The sequence below is a fragment of the Salvia splendens genome, chromosome 15 (assembly GCF_004379255.2).
Source record: "Salvia splendens isolate huo1 chromosome 15, SspV2, whole genome shotgun sequence".
Classification (NCBI taxonomy): domain Eukaryota; kingdom Viridiplantae; phylum Streptophyta; class Magnoliopsida; order Lamiales; family Lamiaceae; genus Salvia; species Salvia splendens.
Genome location: NC_056046.1, coordinates 30,227,421 through 30,242,774, shown reverse-complemented (window position 1 = coordinate 30,242,774; position 15,354 = coordinate 30,227,421). Strand labels below are relative to the sequence as shown.

General features: G+C 36.5%; 1 pseudogene; it reads right to left on the bottom strand.

The window, feature by feature from the left end:
* Nucleotides 1-2,217: 2,217 nt before the first annotated feature.
* LOC121768489 lies at nucleotides 2,218-8,850 on the bottom strand (annotated as a pseudogene).
* Between the last annotated feature and the right edge of the window lie 6,504 nt (nucleotides 8,851-15,354).

Below are 15,354 nucleotides of genomic sequence, written 5' to 3'. Positions count from 1 at the left end.
TTCATGGCTCTCATTATTTCATTTTCTATTTTATATATTTATTATAAAACTTAGTCAAAATACGAGATTTCTGAATTTTAACTTCCATAGACGTCTCTGGTAGGGATGTCAATCGGGTCGGCCCAGCGGGTTTCAGGCCAACCTTGCCCGAGTTATGGGTCACTCAGGTGCGGGCTAATCAAGTAGTGGTTTTTTTCAGGTTATAGAAGTTAAACCCTAACCCTAAAAACTCGGGTTTCGGGATAGCCCAACGGGTTAATCGGTTTGCTATCGATAAATTTAACATGTGATCAATCAAATAATGTTGAAAATTAGTTTTATTTATAAAATGTAAAACATTTAATAATATTGAATTTGAGATATATGCTTAAATTCAAACATAAACACGATTAAATACTACTGAGATTTATGCAAAATAAAACATAAACATCAAGAAATTTCAAAGCATATTTTAGAATTTTAAATGTTTTTCTTAGTGAATTTGAAGTTTCCAATTTATTTTATCTATTATTATATTAATAAAATTTAGTATATAATTTATATATTTAATATAAAATTGAAAGTTATTTTTTTTAGTTATCTATATTAAAAAATAATCAATGAAGTGTTGAATTAGGTGTCAAACAAATCGGGCCAACCCTAATTTTACCCCCGGTGAAGCGAAGTTATATTGACTCTTTTGCCCCCCGGTGAGGTCCGTGTTTTCCCTTTTCCTTCACCAAAAAGGCACCGTTGGGAATATTCCGTTTGATTTATGAGGTTTTCAGAATCAAATTTGATTCCTTTATCAAACCCTTCACGTAGTCTTTCGATACAATCTGCGTGTTTCCCTCCATTTTTCATTATGTGTTTTGTTTTGTTTATATTCTAAATTGAAGTGATCTTGACATATAATATCATGAAACTTTCCAAGTATTAGTTTTTCCCAAGAACATTAAAAATAGTCTAAAGTATCACAAACTTTACATTTTATTGTTATTTCACAACTCAGCACAAATATGATATTTTTAGAAAAAATCTTATTATACGTGGGCAACCGTGAAGTGTTTATAATATTTTAGATTTACGTTGAAAAGCTACGTTGAAAAACACAATGATTTAGTAAGTGCCAAGTAAGATAAAAACTGCTCGGAAGTTGGTTGGATATGGTGATTGACCTGCTATGGGAAATAGTAGTACTAACAAACAAATTAAGTGTAAAGTTTGTTATATTTTAGACCATTTTTTAAGTTATTGGGAAATACTAAATCTTGGCCTAATTTTGATGATTTTAGAGACCGATATCCCTTTATAAAACAATATGTGTTGGAAAAATATTGCTTCATGTTATGTGTTGAAAATTTGGAAGTGCAATAAATTGAAAGGAATAATTTTCTTTAACCAAGCATGAAATACGTTTATTTTTAGATGTGTGGGGATGGTCCGAGGAGTACTATAAAATTGACCATGCTTGTGAAAAATAAATGTTGGATTTATAGCAGCAGACCTTGAATAACAAAATGACTGCGTAGGAGTAATACTATTATAATACTAGTACAATAAATATCAATAATTGATCAACCATTGGCGGCGGATTCAAAATATAATTTGGATAGGAAATTTGTGTTCTCAACTTATCTTAGAGTACTTTAATGAGAGATAAAATTTTAATTCATAATCATAATGTTAGTTTAAAAATACATAATACATCATTAAGGGACGTCGTTGAAGTCTTTTTGACACATGTTCCTCGATAAGAATGCAGCATATAACGTTTAGAAGACTGCGATATTTTAGTTTAATTTAAGCCCATATAATGGTGGTTGAAAGATGATAAAACTATACTATTATACAAAATTTCAACATGGAAATATTAATATTAAAATATTATAATTCAAGAATAATAAATTATTGTGTATCTAACAACATCTCCTGCTGTGACTGAATGCAAAGTATGAGATCGAAATTTGAACTATTCATTGGCATTACTTTCACTCAAATTCAAAAGTTCTATCCCTTTGACTAGTGTATTCAAGCGTCAATTTCTCTTGAATAGGTCATCGAGAATTTTTTTTAATGAATTAAACAATTTTAAGCAAAGAAAATTTCATTGTTGCCTTCGATTTATTCTTCAAAGAAGAAAAAAGAAGTTTCATCTCTTAGTTTCTAGTTTCTAACATGTATAAAAATGGTAATTCTTTATTGAAGCTAACACAAATTATTTTAGATATAAATTAATACACAAATCAATCCTCACCGTCCATTAAATCAAGATCGATAGGACCAAATTGATCAATCACGAGCCACAAGAACAACTTGCTTTCCCACTTTGCGACCAGAAAAGTGTCCAACCAAAGCGGCTGGCGCAGCCTCAATTCCTTCAACAATGAAGTAGTCGAAGACGACGAATCCTTGCATTCGGATTTTCTTTACGATCACATACATCAAGTTGTGTGTCGCGTCTGGCTCCTCCTAGTCATACTGCGAGATCATCCCGCAGGCGGTGATGCGACCGTGGGGTCTTGTCACGCCCGCATTTTCTAAGGATAGAAAACACGGTTGATCGCGACTAGGGGAGGATTAAAAAAGCGGGGAAGAAAGGGGAAAAACAACACAACTCGACCATAGCTCGAAACAAATGGGAATAGCTCGAATAAAATCAGAGTATCTCAACAATCAACAACTCAAAAATGAACACTATCTCAACGATACAAGAACTCAAAAGAAAGACAACTACTTAGCGGAAGCATTTGAGAGAAGGAATATGCCACGTGTGAAGACATGACACATTCTACACACTTAAATTTCTTCAACGGTCTTGCTCAACACCCACCGCACCCGTCACGCTCAACCTGCAATTTTTAAAAAGAAAAGCAGGGCTGAGTACTTGATGCACTCAGTGGACTCATGCCGAAAACATTTTATAAAAAGTATTTATCATGCCACCATTGAGTGACCTTGGGGTTTTAACTTTAGAAATCGCCCAAGACACTAAAATCTTTTCCATTGTAAAATTCGGTTGATCAACCATTTCCCCATAGCTATCTCCCGTATCTGATCCATTGATGACAAGGAATGTGGCCACATTCCAAGTCACTAGACCGGCCGACCCAAAAGACGGCTCACGATCTCCATAGGTGTACACTAGCCTGAATAGGGACTCACTCCCTAGACAGACCCGAATTCGATTATCCATTGATGGCAAAAGCCACATCAGATAGGTTCCATAGAATAAAACAAAACACGGCATGACAAATATTAATATTATTTTCACATAAAAATACACTTAGGGCATTGCCCTTATTTAAAAAGAAAGCCCACCTCATGTTCTTAATCCGAAATTATTTCCTTTCCCTTGATACCACGTCTCGCTTGCAAGGAATCACCTTTAGCATTTAAATAACACATAAATCAACAAAACCAATCAAGCCAAAAATAAGATGCATGCATCCTAAGACTTCGATCATTTTCTCGATCACGATTACAAATTCCTCCCAATTATAAGCTTAGGAAATTCGATTAATTTCGGCCGCTCCTGCTCCAACAAAAGCAAAGAGATAACTCGACCCACAAGGATTTAATTAACTTCATTCCAACATCAAGTAATTATTTTAAAATAGTCCAACTTAAATAAAATTGACCCAAAAATAGTTACTAAATTAGTCCAACAATATAAACACTCCTAACCATATTAAAATCAAGATACTGACCAAATATACCAGTAGAATAAACGTACAGCCTCACTTCCATTCTTAATCAAATACCCAAATTTTCTTTTAAAGAAATAAGATACATATATAAAATACTCCCATTCCAAAATTTTATGTGTACTGTATCCACCCTTCCACCACATTTCACATTAACCCAAAGACCAAATATTAAAGTAATAAAAATAATAAAACAAGGAAACAACTATTCTCTTTCTCCATCTACACGTACCGTACTCTCCCTACTTCTCAAATTCTTTCTTTTTACTCTCTGTCTCCCTCTAAATATCACTCTCTCTCTCTCCTCTTCTACAATTCACCATTACAAAAACGATCCCAACTCATCCCTCTCGTCCCCCTCCGTCGCCGCCGTCGATACTGTGCTGCCGCTGTCTCTGTCTCAGCACCATCGTCGCCATCACACTGCAATCCAGTCGCTACCCAGCTCCTCCGTCGGCAGTGCCGTTTCTCACAACCGGTAAGCTCTCGCTATCCCCTTTCCCCAAATCTACTTTTATTAAGTTTTTAATTGTCTGACTTCAAATATTAATGTGTAGAAAAGGATTTCCAAGATCTAGAGATTAAAGAAACGAGAGGATAGTTTCTAATGGCCTTAAAGATCGAGACTTTATCAAGCACAAAACTTTATTAAGCACAAATCATTCACAAATTTTTAAAAAAAACCGTTCGTGAACTACTATGAATGTTTGAATGTTAGTCTGCAGGGGATTTCCAAAATTAAGGAGTATACCTTTGTAATGAAGAGAACAATTTGAGATTGCGAAGGATGGTTATTTCACAGGCTGCTCGATTTTTCCTCTCAATTTTGTTGGAAGGGAAGAAAACTGCACTGGAATGGCGTTGAAAATTGGCTAAGATTGTGGGATGAGATATATATAAGTTCGGTGGAGATTTGATTTGTTGGAGAGATTTTAGGGGTGAGAGGGAAACGGTTTTAATCGTGGTTGAGGGGAAGGAGAATTCGAATTCTTTTATTTTTTTATATGTATTTTTGATAAATTTGAATTTGTTTGATATTTATTTGCTTATCACGGAGGAGGAAAATCTCTACAGAATCTTTATTTAAAAAATTGGATTAAGGCAGATCTTGGTGACTAAGTCAACTAGGAAAATATTTAATTTGATTTGATTTAATTTGATATTTTTTTTCTCTCTTTTTTTTTCGGGGTGTTACAGGTCTAATGTTCGGGAGCACCGAATCGAGCATTTTGCCTCCTACATTTTCGAAATATATGTCGATCCATTCGGGGAAGTACCTAAATAGTTGTGATTAATTTCATACACTTATTAGAGATAACAAAGTACGGGTCGGGGTTGTGCTCATTAGACCGAATGGGAAATTTTGATCATAAATATATGTTTTTTGTTTATTTATGTGACTAGCCAGGGCCATATGGGCTACATGTATATATATCTTTGGATTGGACCGGCCCGACCCGACCCAATATCTTGTTGGCCCATAATCTATATGGTTAGATCAGTTAATTATATATGTAAAAGAAATTAATTAATTTTGTCACTTTATATATATACCTCTTTATGGCTTCATTCAGGTACGATCCTTCATTGTAGTTGAATGCATCATCAAACCCCAATATGTTCTTCAAAAGGTCAACCTTGAACAAAGTAATATATATAAATAAATTAACTCTAAAAAATATAAAGCAATTACAGCCCCAAAAAGAAAATTGCTGCTTCAGTATTAAGATAATTGCTGAGGTTATTTTTATTAATATTTTTTATTAAAGATAATGCTTATTGAATATTTTAAAACTTGAATTAGAGTTGACTTTTGACTGTATGGTTATTTATGTTAATTATTACTATTATGTTCCATATTCATTTAATCACCAACAAATTATGCAAATTCAAATTGAAAAAAGAAGTTGGTGAATGGATTTTTATAAATTAATTTAAAAGAGTAATTAAAAGACATTATGTTGTGATCCTGCGCTTCCAACGACATAACGCCTAAATAGCTTAGCAAATTGGCCAACAAGCTAACCTACAACTCCTAATGCAGCCGATATAAAGACGAGTTCACCCTTTTTTGGAGAGCAAATCTCGTAAAATCCAACATATGCAGTGATACCGGCCATACCTTCACAAAATTATCGTCAAAAAATGCAGTGATAGACGTAGAAAATTTCATTTAAAGATTATTACTTAAGTCTAATACTTTTGTTAGCGATGTGTGTATGATGTGGTTATGTGTTATTATTGTTAACATTTTAAAACAAGTATTTCACAATTGATTTATTCTGATTTTGCTTCCGATTAAGATTTAGAGTTTAAAATGGTTTGATATAATTCTATAACCATAATTCAACCAATGAATTATTTAACTATAAAATTTAACATTATTTTGGTTGATGTCACATTTAATAGTTAAAATGCAAAATCAAATCGAATCAGTAGTTTGGTTGCAAAATCAGAACAAATTAATAGTACATGTGAATTTAATAGTTTGGTTGCAAAATAGAACAAATTAATAGTTTGATAATTTACATATGAATTGTAAAGTTTGTATGAAAAACTATATTTTGATGAAAATTTATAAATTTATAGGCAAATTATCCTACAATAATATGCACTGATACGATACATACGGCGGCTAATTTGAGAAACAAATTTACCAAGAATTCCAGTGTAATAGGAGAGAGGCACATCCATTGTCACGACTGCATTTTCTAAGGATAGAAAATACGGTTGATCGCGACTAGGGGAGGATGAAAGAAGCGGGAAAGAAAGGGGAAACTGTGGCACAACTGAAGCTTGAACCGAAATAACTCACATAGTATATATCAGAGTGCACGATACAAAGAGTGCAAACTCGACTTTTGCACTGCAGTGGAAGAGTCAAGAGCAGATAACGTCGTGTATGGAGACACGTCGCATCCGAGTACTATTCTATCGAAGGATCTTCATCGTCTATGCTCAACATCGCCCGCCGTCATCACTGCTCAACCTGCACATTTTTAAAACGTATGCAGGGCTGAGTACTTGGTGTACTCAGTGGACACATGCCGAAATATATTTTCATAACAACTGATTTTGTCAAGCCACTCTTTGAGTGAACTCGGGGTTTTAGGAAAAGTCCGAGAACACTAAACATTTTTTTTTCCTTTTTCAAAAGTGATTTTTCGATCTATTTTCCTGGAACATATGCCGTATCTGACAAAACCGATTTCACTATCTCTTGTTCATTCATCAATCCATTCATCATTCATCGTTCCTTTCATCATTCATCATATCTTAACAATCAAGTGCCGGGGAAGTGGTTACCTCCCACGGTCACCCATCAATCAATTCCATTCAAGTGCCGGGGAAGTGGTTACCTCCCATGGTCACCCATCAATCCATTCCATTCAAGTGCCGGGGAAGTGGTTACCTCCCACGGTCACCCATCAATCCATTCCATTCAAGTGCCGGGGAAGTGGTTACCTCCCACGGTCACCCATCAATCCATTCCATTCAAGTGCCGGGGAAGTGGTTACCTCCCACGGTCACCCATCAATCCATTCCATTTAAGTGCCGAGGAAATGGTTACCTCCCACAGTCTCCCATCAATCCATTCCATTCATCGTTGCAGTCAGTAGGCATAGTTCCAAAACAAAATATGGCTTGACATAACCTTTTCAACTTTATTTTTTTTTCATAACACATTTTTGAAATGTAAATCATTTTTCTGTCATCAAAAGCCGAACACATAACTTTCAAACTCAACAAAAGCTACACTTCATAAGCACTCGTAAAGCAACACCTAACGACACACCAAACAAATAACACTTATCATAATACTTCACATTAAATAGCAAGCTCGCACTTAACATCATATCTTAATTAGAAAGCACATATAAATACTTTTCATAAAAACTGTAAACATACTTTAAAGAGAAAGTCTTAAAAATACTCAGTTCGAAAGCCCACCTCGTTTGCTTAAACAATTCAATATCCACTTAAGGAAAACCCTCGTTCCTTGTGCTCACGTACACACAATAACCCTTGCCAAACCACAATACAAATCAGCCTTCCATCAATTCACATTATCATACATGTCCTATTGTTCCTTTTATCATTCTCTTAAATTACCCATCCCAACATTCATCAACATAAGGAAAACATGCCATAATATTTCTCAACGTGCCACATATAATCACGTCATAGGATATATTCCTGAAAAATACATGCATCATATAATTCACTCAACTTGGCAACAAGTGATATTTCCACATAACCACGAATCTGGCAGAACTGCGCAGTTGGTTTGTAAAATCTCCAAACAGCCATCCGACTTCATATGAAGCTAAAATTTGGTCACAACACAGTAGATACATTCAAGTTCATCCAGTTAAAATTTCACACCGAAATCATATCATTTGTTCAGTCAAAACAACAATGCAACCCTCTGGTCGGAACATAAAAATTCTGGCAGTACTGCGCGGTTCGATTGAAAAATTTACCAAAACTTCATCCAATGTTCAATGAGGCCAAAATTTTCACAAAAATTTGTGAAAAATTCACGTCAAGATTACATACACTCAAAAATTCACGTCAAGATAAGGCCATTTGGTCAGTCAAATAGAAAACGAAACTTTCTGGGCGAGAATACAAGTTTATGGCAGAATTACGCAGTCAACTTCAAAAATTTGTTAAAAATTCATCTTTGGTCAAAAAGGCCTGAAATTCACACAAAACACAGATAACACCTTCAAGTTTACTCAGTTAAAATTTCGTGTCAAAATTCGATCTTTTGATTGGTGAAACACATGTCGGAATCCACTGTCCGAACACCACAGTTTTCAGGCTTCAAAATTTCGAGATCAGGGTTTCTTCCTCATTCATCCAAACACAAATTTTCATGCTTCCAACACACAATCATGCTTCAAAAGGTTCTCACAATCATGTTCTCATATATTCACACATCATTCACCAATGATTCATTCAAACTTCACACATATTCATTCAAAATCGCATATTCACAATTGTTCTCATACAAACACAAATTTCCACCGATTAATTATGCGATCTAAGATTCCTACACTCACTATATGCATGAAGGAATCAAGAACAAGGTTTCAATGTTGAAGATGAGGAAAAGATTCAATTATACCTTCTTGAATCGAAAACCAAGCGGTAGAAGCAAAGATTGATGCGATTCATCGGGAACTCTTGAAAATCAAACTCCAATGGATGCAAGAACAAGGATTGGAAGAAATTTTGGAGAGGATGAAGAGGGGGCGAAAATCTTGATGGTAGCTCTTTGTTGGTGAAGTAAAAGAATTTGGAGTGGATGGAAGTTATATATATAGAGACAAAAGAGAAACAAAAGCATGGAATGAAAATTACATTTTTCACAAAAGACAAAAACTCCCATCTTGTCATTTCGAAACGACAACTAATAAATGCGGCCATCGTTTGGAAAACGTGAAATTTCGTTTGGAGTTGAACCGTGTTCGTAGAACGCGAACCGTCGTTTGGAAAATGTGAAATTTCGTTTGGAGTTGAACCGTCGTTCGTAAAAGGCGAACTGTCGTTTGGAAAACGTGCTTGATGTGATGCGGTTCTTGTCAAACTTTTCATCATAATTTGATGTCGAAAGTGGATTTGACACGTGGTCTATCCTTTCGTGTAGGTATCGGGAGTAAAAAAAAATGTGGTGATCGAGCAAGACCCGGAGGACGGAAGACGGCTGTCCCGGGGCTGCCCGGCGCGAGTCCGTCCCGGTACGACTCTTGTGATGTCCGAAATCGTGTTCTTATTTTATTCTAGCATCGAACTCGTTGTAAAAACGCTTTTGGACTTTTATTTGTAGAAAGAACCTCTCAACTAGCTATTAGTTCTTCAATGCTAAAAGAACTTCATTCAGCTGCCGACATGATACTTACTTTAAACATATCACTCAATCACAACGCGAGGTAAAAGAGATTAGATACGAATAACAACACTAAAGAGTCAATTTTCCACAAGTTAGAAAAAAAAAGTGGGTGTTACATCCATAGAAGGGATTTATAATAAATGTGATGTATATTAAATTCAACCCTACTTATATTTTTCTTTTGTTTCTTGAACTTTGTTTATAGTTTGACGTTTTTATATATTAAATTAAGTGAAAGATATGCATTAAAACCCCACTAATCACGAATAAATATATTATTTTCATACGGTTAATTTTTACCGTGAATTATCCAAGTTTATACATTCAAAATATTATTCTCGATTCTCACGTAAAATGTGGTTTTCACATTAATCCATGAACACAGATAAAGTGATGTAATTATGTTATGACTATGAAAAAAAATACACTAGAACATTTAGTGTCTTAATACCTTCATAAATAACTTTATAGCGCCTAAATTAACACTTTATTAAGCCATAACGTGTAGTTTCTTCATAGCCTCCAATAAATATAGTATAAATTCTCAATTGATCCTTGATTAACACTCTCCTTTTCATTAGCCGTTGCATATCTGCTATTCTTTCAACATCGTTGGGTCGAAGACTTGAAGCACAACGACAGAAGCTTGATTCTGGCCGTATTCATGGGCCGGCGGTGGGGTCGGTCGGCCCCCCTCGACCCCAATCGCCTTTCATTCCTAGATCTGGTTATATGTCTTGGCCATATTAAAATACTAATTTTGTTAATAATTAATGGTTAATTAATCTCATTTTGACTTGATGAATGAGTTAAATATGGATTGACTTGATTAACATGTTAAATATGAATTGAAATATATAGGTTAGGACCAGAAGCGAAGACACTTAATTGATTATTATTCTATAGGACAAAATATGTTTTTTTTAATATACGAGCCTAATTTTGGACTTGAAAATACAAGTACTCTACTAATTATTAATGTATAGGATAAAATATGTTTTTTAATATACGAGCCTAATTTTAGACTTTAAAATAAAAGTACTCTACCTAATTGACAAAATCTATTAATGTAGAGGACAAAATATGTTTTTTTAATATACGAGCCTAATTTTGGACTTTAAAATACAAGTACTCTACTAATTATTAATGTATAGGATAAAAATGTTTTTTTAATATAGGAGCCTAATTTTAGACTTTAAAATACAAGTACTCTATCTAATTGACAAAATTTATTAATGTATAGGACAAAATATGTTTTTTTAATATACAAGCCTAATTTTAGACTTTAAAATACAAGTACTCTACCTAATGGACAAAATCTTTAAACTGTGGATCAAAATATCTTTTTAAATAAATATGCGAGACAAAATTTAAACTTTAGTCAAACTAAATAAATAATAAGTCTAATATTGTGTCGCATTTTTACAAAAATTGAAAGTATTGAAAACAACTTTACAAATGTTGTGCGTGAATTAGTCAAATGTAGTGAACTTAATACCTAATGACCTATAAATACAATAAATTTTGCCAGCCATAATCTAAAGTCATAAAAGAAAATACAAACTGAGACTCGTTCAGTTTCCCTTATATGGCCTGGTGGGCTCACGTAATTGGATCTTTTTTCAAGTGTTCAGTGTTGGAGAATTGCGGCTGGTTAGGGGCTTTAGGTGTTAATATTTGTTTTTTAATTAAATGGTTGCTGAAGAAAATACCCCCGCCTATTATTGAGAAGAAGAAATATTTTTTTAGTCCACGAACTTTGTCAATGTATCATTTTTGATCCGTGAACTTTAAAAATATCATTTGAAGTCTGTCAAGTATGAGTTAATATCAATCGAAATATTTTTTTTACTATTTTCAAGTTTTTTGGATGAAAATACCCTCAATACCGGGTACATATTTTTAATAAACTTATCACATACCCATATTTTTTATACATATTTTTACTACTCCCTCCGTCCCTGAAATTTTGTCACATTTCATTTTCTGCACTCGTTTTGAACAAATGATACTTCATCCGTCCGCAAAATGTTGTCCATGTTTGACTCGGCACTTGTTTTGAGAAATGTAAAGAAAAGTGAGTGAAAGAAGTTAGTGGCATGTAGGTCCCATATTTATATATTGAATTTATAATAGAATGTGAGTGTAATGAGTTAGTGGAATATGAGAACCATTTACCAAAAAAGTAAAATAATAGCAAAGTGGACAACATCACGGACGGGCCAAAATGGAAAAACTGGAAAACATTTCACGGACGGAGGGAGTAATAAATAATTAATGAAGAAAGGGTAAAGTAAGATAGAGAATAATGTAGATAAGACTCTCTTCTACGTTATTCTCTCTCTTACTTTATCATATGTCCACTTTAGCTATTTATCATCATTTACAAAAACCATATGAGTATGTGATAGGTTAATTAAAAATATGATTGAGGGTATTTTCATCCAAAAAACTTGAAAATAGTAAAAAAGTGATATTAACTCACAGTTGACAGACCTCATATTATATTTTAAAGTTCACGGATCTAAAATAATATAAAAAAAAGATGTCCCTCCAGAGAATATTAGAGCTCCCTATGATTCTCACCTAGCAGAGGCGCCGCTACTACACACAACCCAAAACTTCTACTCCATTAGCCAAGAGCTTTTCTAGGGATTTTCAGATATAAAACAATGAAGCTGAACACCAGAATTCCACCAGAATTAACGGTAAAATGGATGAGGAAATTAGCAACAAGCAAGTGATACTCAGCAACTATGTCAAAACATCTATGAAAGAATCCGATATGTCGCTGAGAACTTCCAAAATTCAGATCAAAATTCCCAGCGGTTGTGATGGCACCGTTTTGGTGAAGAATCTCTACTTATCCATCGATCCTTTTATTCTTCACTTTGAAGCAGGGAAATATGACAGTGTCGGAATATGACCGCGCACTTTGCGAGATGACTCGTTATGCACCTGAGTTGGTGGACACGGATGAGAAGATGGCCGCGAAGTTTGCTCTGGCCTTAGGACTGAGATAAGAGTGGCCGTGGCTAGCTGACAAGGAGTTCCTTACGCCGAGCTTTTGAGTTGCGCCTTGGACGTAGAAGAGGCACTTCCTAAGAATGAGAGAGTGACAAATCCTACACCACCCACACAACAACAAAATTATCGGGACAAGAGGAAGTGGGAAGGAAACCGAGCCCAGTATGACAACAATAGACACCATCCTACTTTCCGCCAGCCTCAGAATTTTGGCCGACAGGTTGTGCCACAACAAAGAGGAAATCAGCCAAGGACACCTTACTGCAATCGGTGCTCCAAGTTCCACGTTGGGGAGTGTAGAGTCGGAGGTACCCGATGCTTTGCTTGTGGTGGGAATGACCACATGTCCCGAGAGTGCCCGAACAACAACAAGGGTGGAACGAGGAACGGGCAGGGACAGAGACCACCGCAGCAACCACAACCGATCCGGCAAGTCGCCCCACAACCAGCAAGGGCATATGCACTGAAAGGGAATCCAATGCAGGAGCAACAGGCCAATAAGGGCAAAGATAACTTGGCAGGTATGGGAAAGATCCAACAACTCCCTATTATTGTGCTGTTTGATACGGGTGCTTCGCACTCTTTTATATCAATGTCATGTGTGAATGCCCTAGAACTTCCTACTGTTAAGCTTGAACCGATTTTGAACGTGTCTTCACCTGTTGGAGGTCTGATTGACATTGCACGAACTTGCTCGAACGTAGAGTTTGTGTTAGGAGAATTAGGAGTAGTAGCTCGACTTTTGCAGGTTATTCCTTTGGAGAACGTAGACATAATTTTGGGAATGGATTGGCTGACCGAGAACCACGTAACGATTCACTGTAAGGAGAGGCAGATTTCTTTTCGAGTTCCTGGCGACGAGCCGACCATCTTGCATGGGATTTCCTTGAACCGGCGAACCTCCATATTCTCTGCTTTACAAGCAACCACGATGATAAGAAAAGGGCGTTCGGCGTATCTTGTGTACTTAAACGGAGAAGAAAAGAAGGAATTGAAAGTGGAAGACGAGGCAGTAGTGCGAGACTTTCCCGATGTGTTCCCTGAAAACTTACTTGGACCGCCGCCAGACAGACAAGTGGAGTTTACGATTGACTTGGAATCCGGATATGCGCCAGTATCGAAGGCACCATACCGAATGGCCCCTAAAGAGTTGGCTGAATTGAAGATTCAGTTGCAAGAACTGCTAGACTTGGTATTTATTCGGCCTAGTGTATCACCGTGGGGAGCGCTTGTTCTGTTCGTAAAGAAGAAGGATAGAACGATGAGGATGTGCATTGAATATCGCGAACTCAACAAGTTGACATTGAAGAATAAGTACCTACTGCCAAGAATCGACGACTTATTTGACCAACTTCGAGGAGCGGGCGTATTTTCAAAAATGGGTTTGAGGTCGGGGTATCATCAACTAAAGGTCCGACGAGAGGATGTGACTAAGACTGTTTTCGCACTCGTTATGGCCATTATGAGTTCGTCGTGATGCCATTTGGACTTACTAACGCCCGGACTGTCTTTATGGACTTGATGAACCGAGTTTTCCACGAGTATCTCGACAAGTTTGTTTTAGTCTTCATTGATGATGTGTTGGTATACTCGAAGAACGAGGAAGAGCATGGATGGCACCTGCAAACCTTGTGGAGACGTTACGAAAAGAGAAGCTTTATGCCAAGTTCAGTAAGTGTGAGTTTTGGTTGACTCGAGTGAACTTTCTTGGCCACATCGTGACGGCTAATGGGATTCAAGTAGACCCCGCAAAGGTCGAGGCTGTACAGAATTTGAAGTCGCCGAAAACGCCGAGTGAAATCCGTAGTTTCTTGGGATTGGCGGGATACTACCGACGTTTCATAGAGCGATTCTCTAAGATTGCGAGACCGATGACACAACTGTTAAAGAAAGGAATCAAGGTGGTATGGACGCCGGAATGCGAGGTGAGTTTCCAACTGTTAAAAGAGAAATTGACTACAACACCTGTCCTAGCGGTACCAGAACCCGACAAGGACTTCGCCGTCTATACTGACGCGTCGAAAGTAGGACTAGGATGCGTGTTGATGCAGGATGGGAAAGTGATAGCATATGCTTCCCGATAGTTGAGACCGAACGAACTGAAATTTCCGACTCATGATCTGGAGTTAGCAGATGTAGTGCACGCGCTAAAGATTTGGAGACACCATCTCTATGGAGTGAGATGTGAGATTTATACGGATCATAAGAGTCTCAAGTACTTCTTTGAGCAGAAGGAGCTAAACATGCGACAGCGACGTTGGTTAGAGATTGTAAAAGACTATGATTGTGGTATTCACTATCATCCGGGCAAAGCGAACGTAGTGGCAGATGCTTTGAGTAGGAAGAACCAGCCTCAATTGGCTTTGTTACTAACTCAAGAAGAAATGTTGATACGTGAGTTCGAGAGGATGCACTTGGAAGTAGTAAAAGCTCCCGTGACAGTAGGAGGAAGAATAGCGACGCTAGTGATCGAGCCAGACTTACGAACCAAGATCATAGAAGCGCAGCGACATGATGAGAAATTGGAAGAGACACGTGTGAAAGTGAGAACCGAGAAACATGACCATTTTCGTGAAGAGGCGGACAATGCTTTGACGTTCGATGGACGTTTGTGTGTGCCGAACGACGAGGCACTAAAGGAGGAGATTTGAGTGAAGCACACGACACACCTTATACAGCTCACCCTGGAAGCACAAAGATGTATCAAGACTTGAAGCAACGTTTTTGGTGGAACGGAATGAA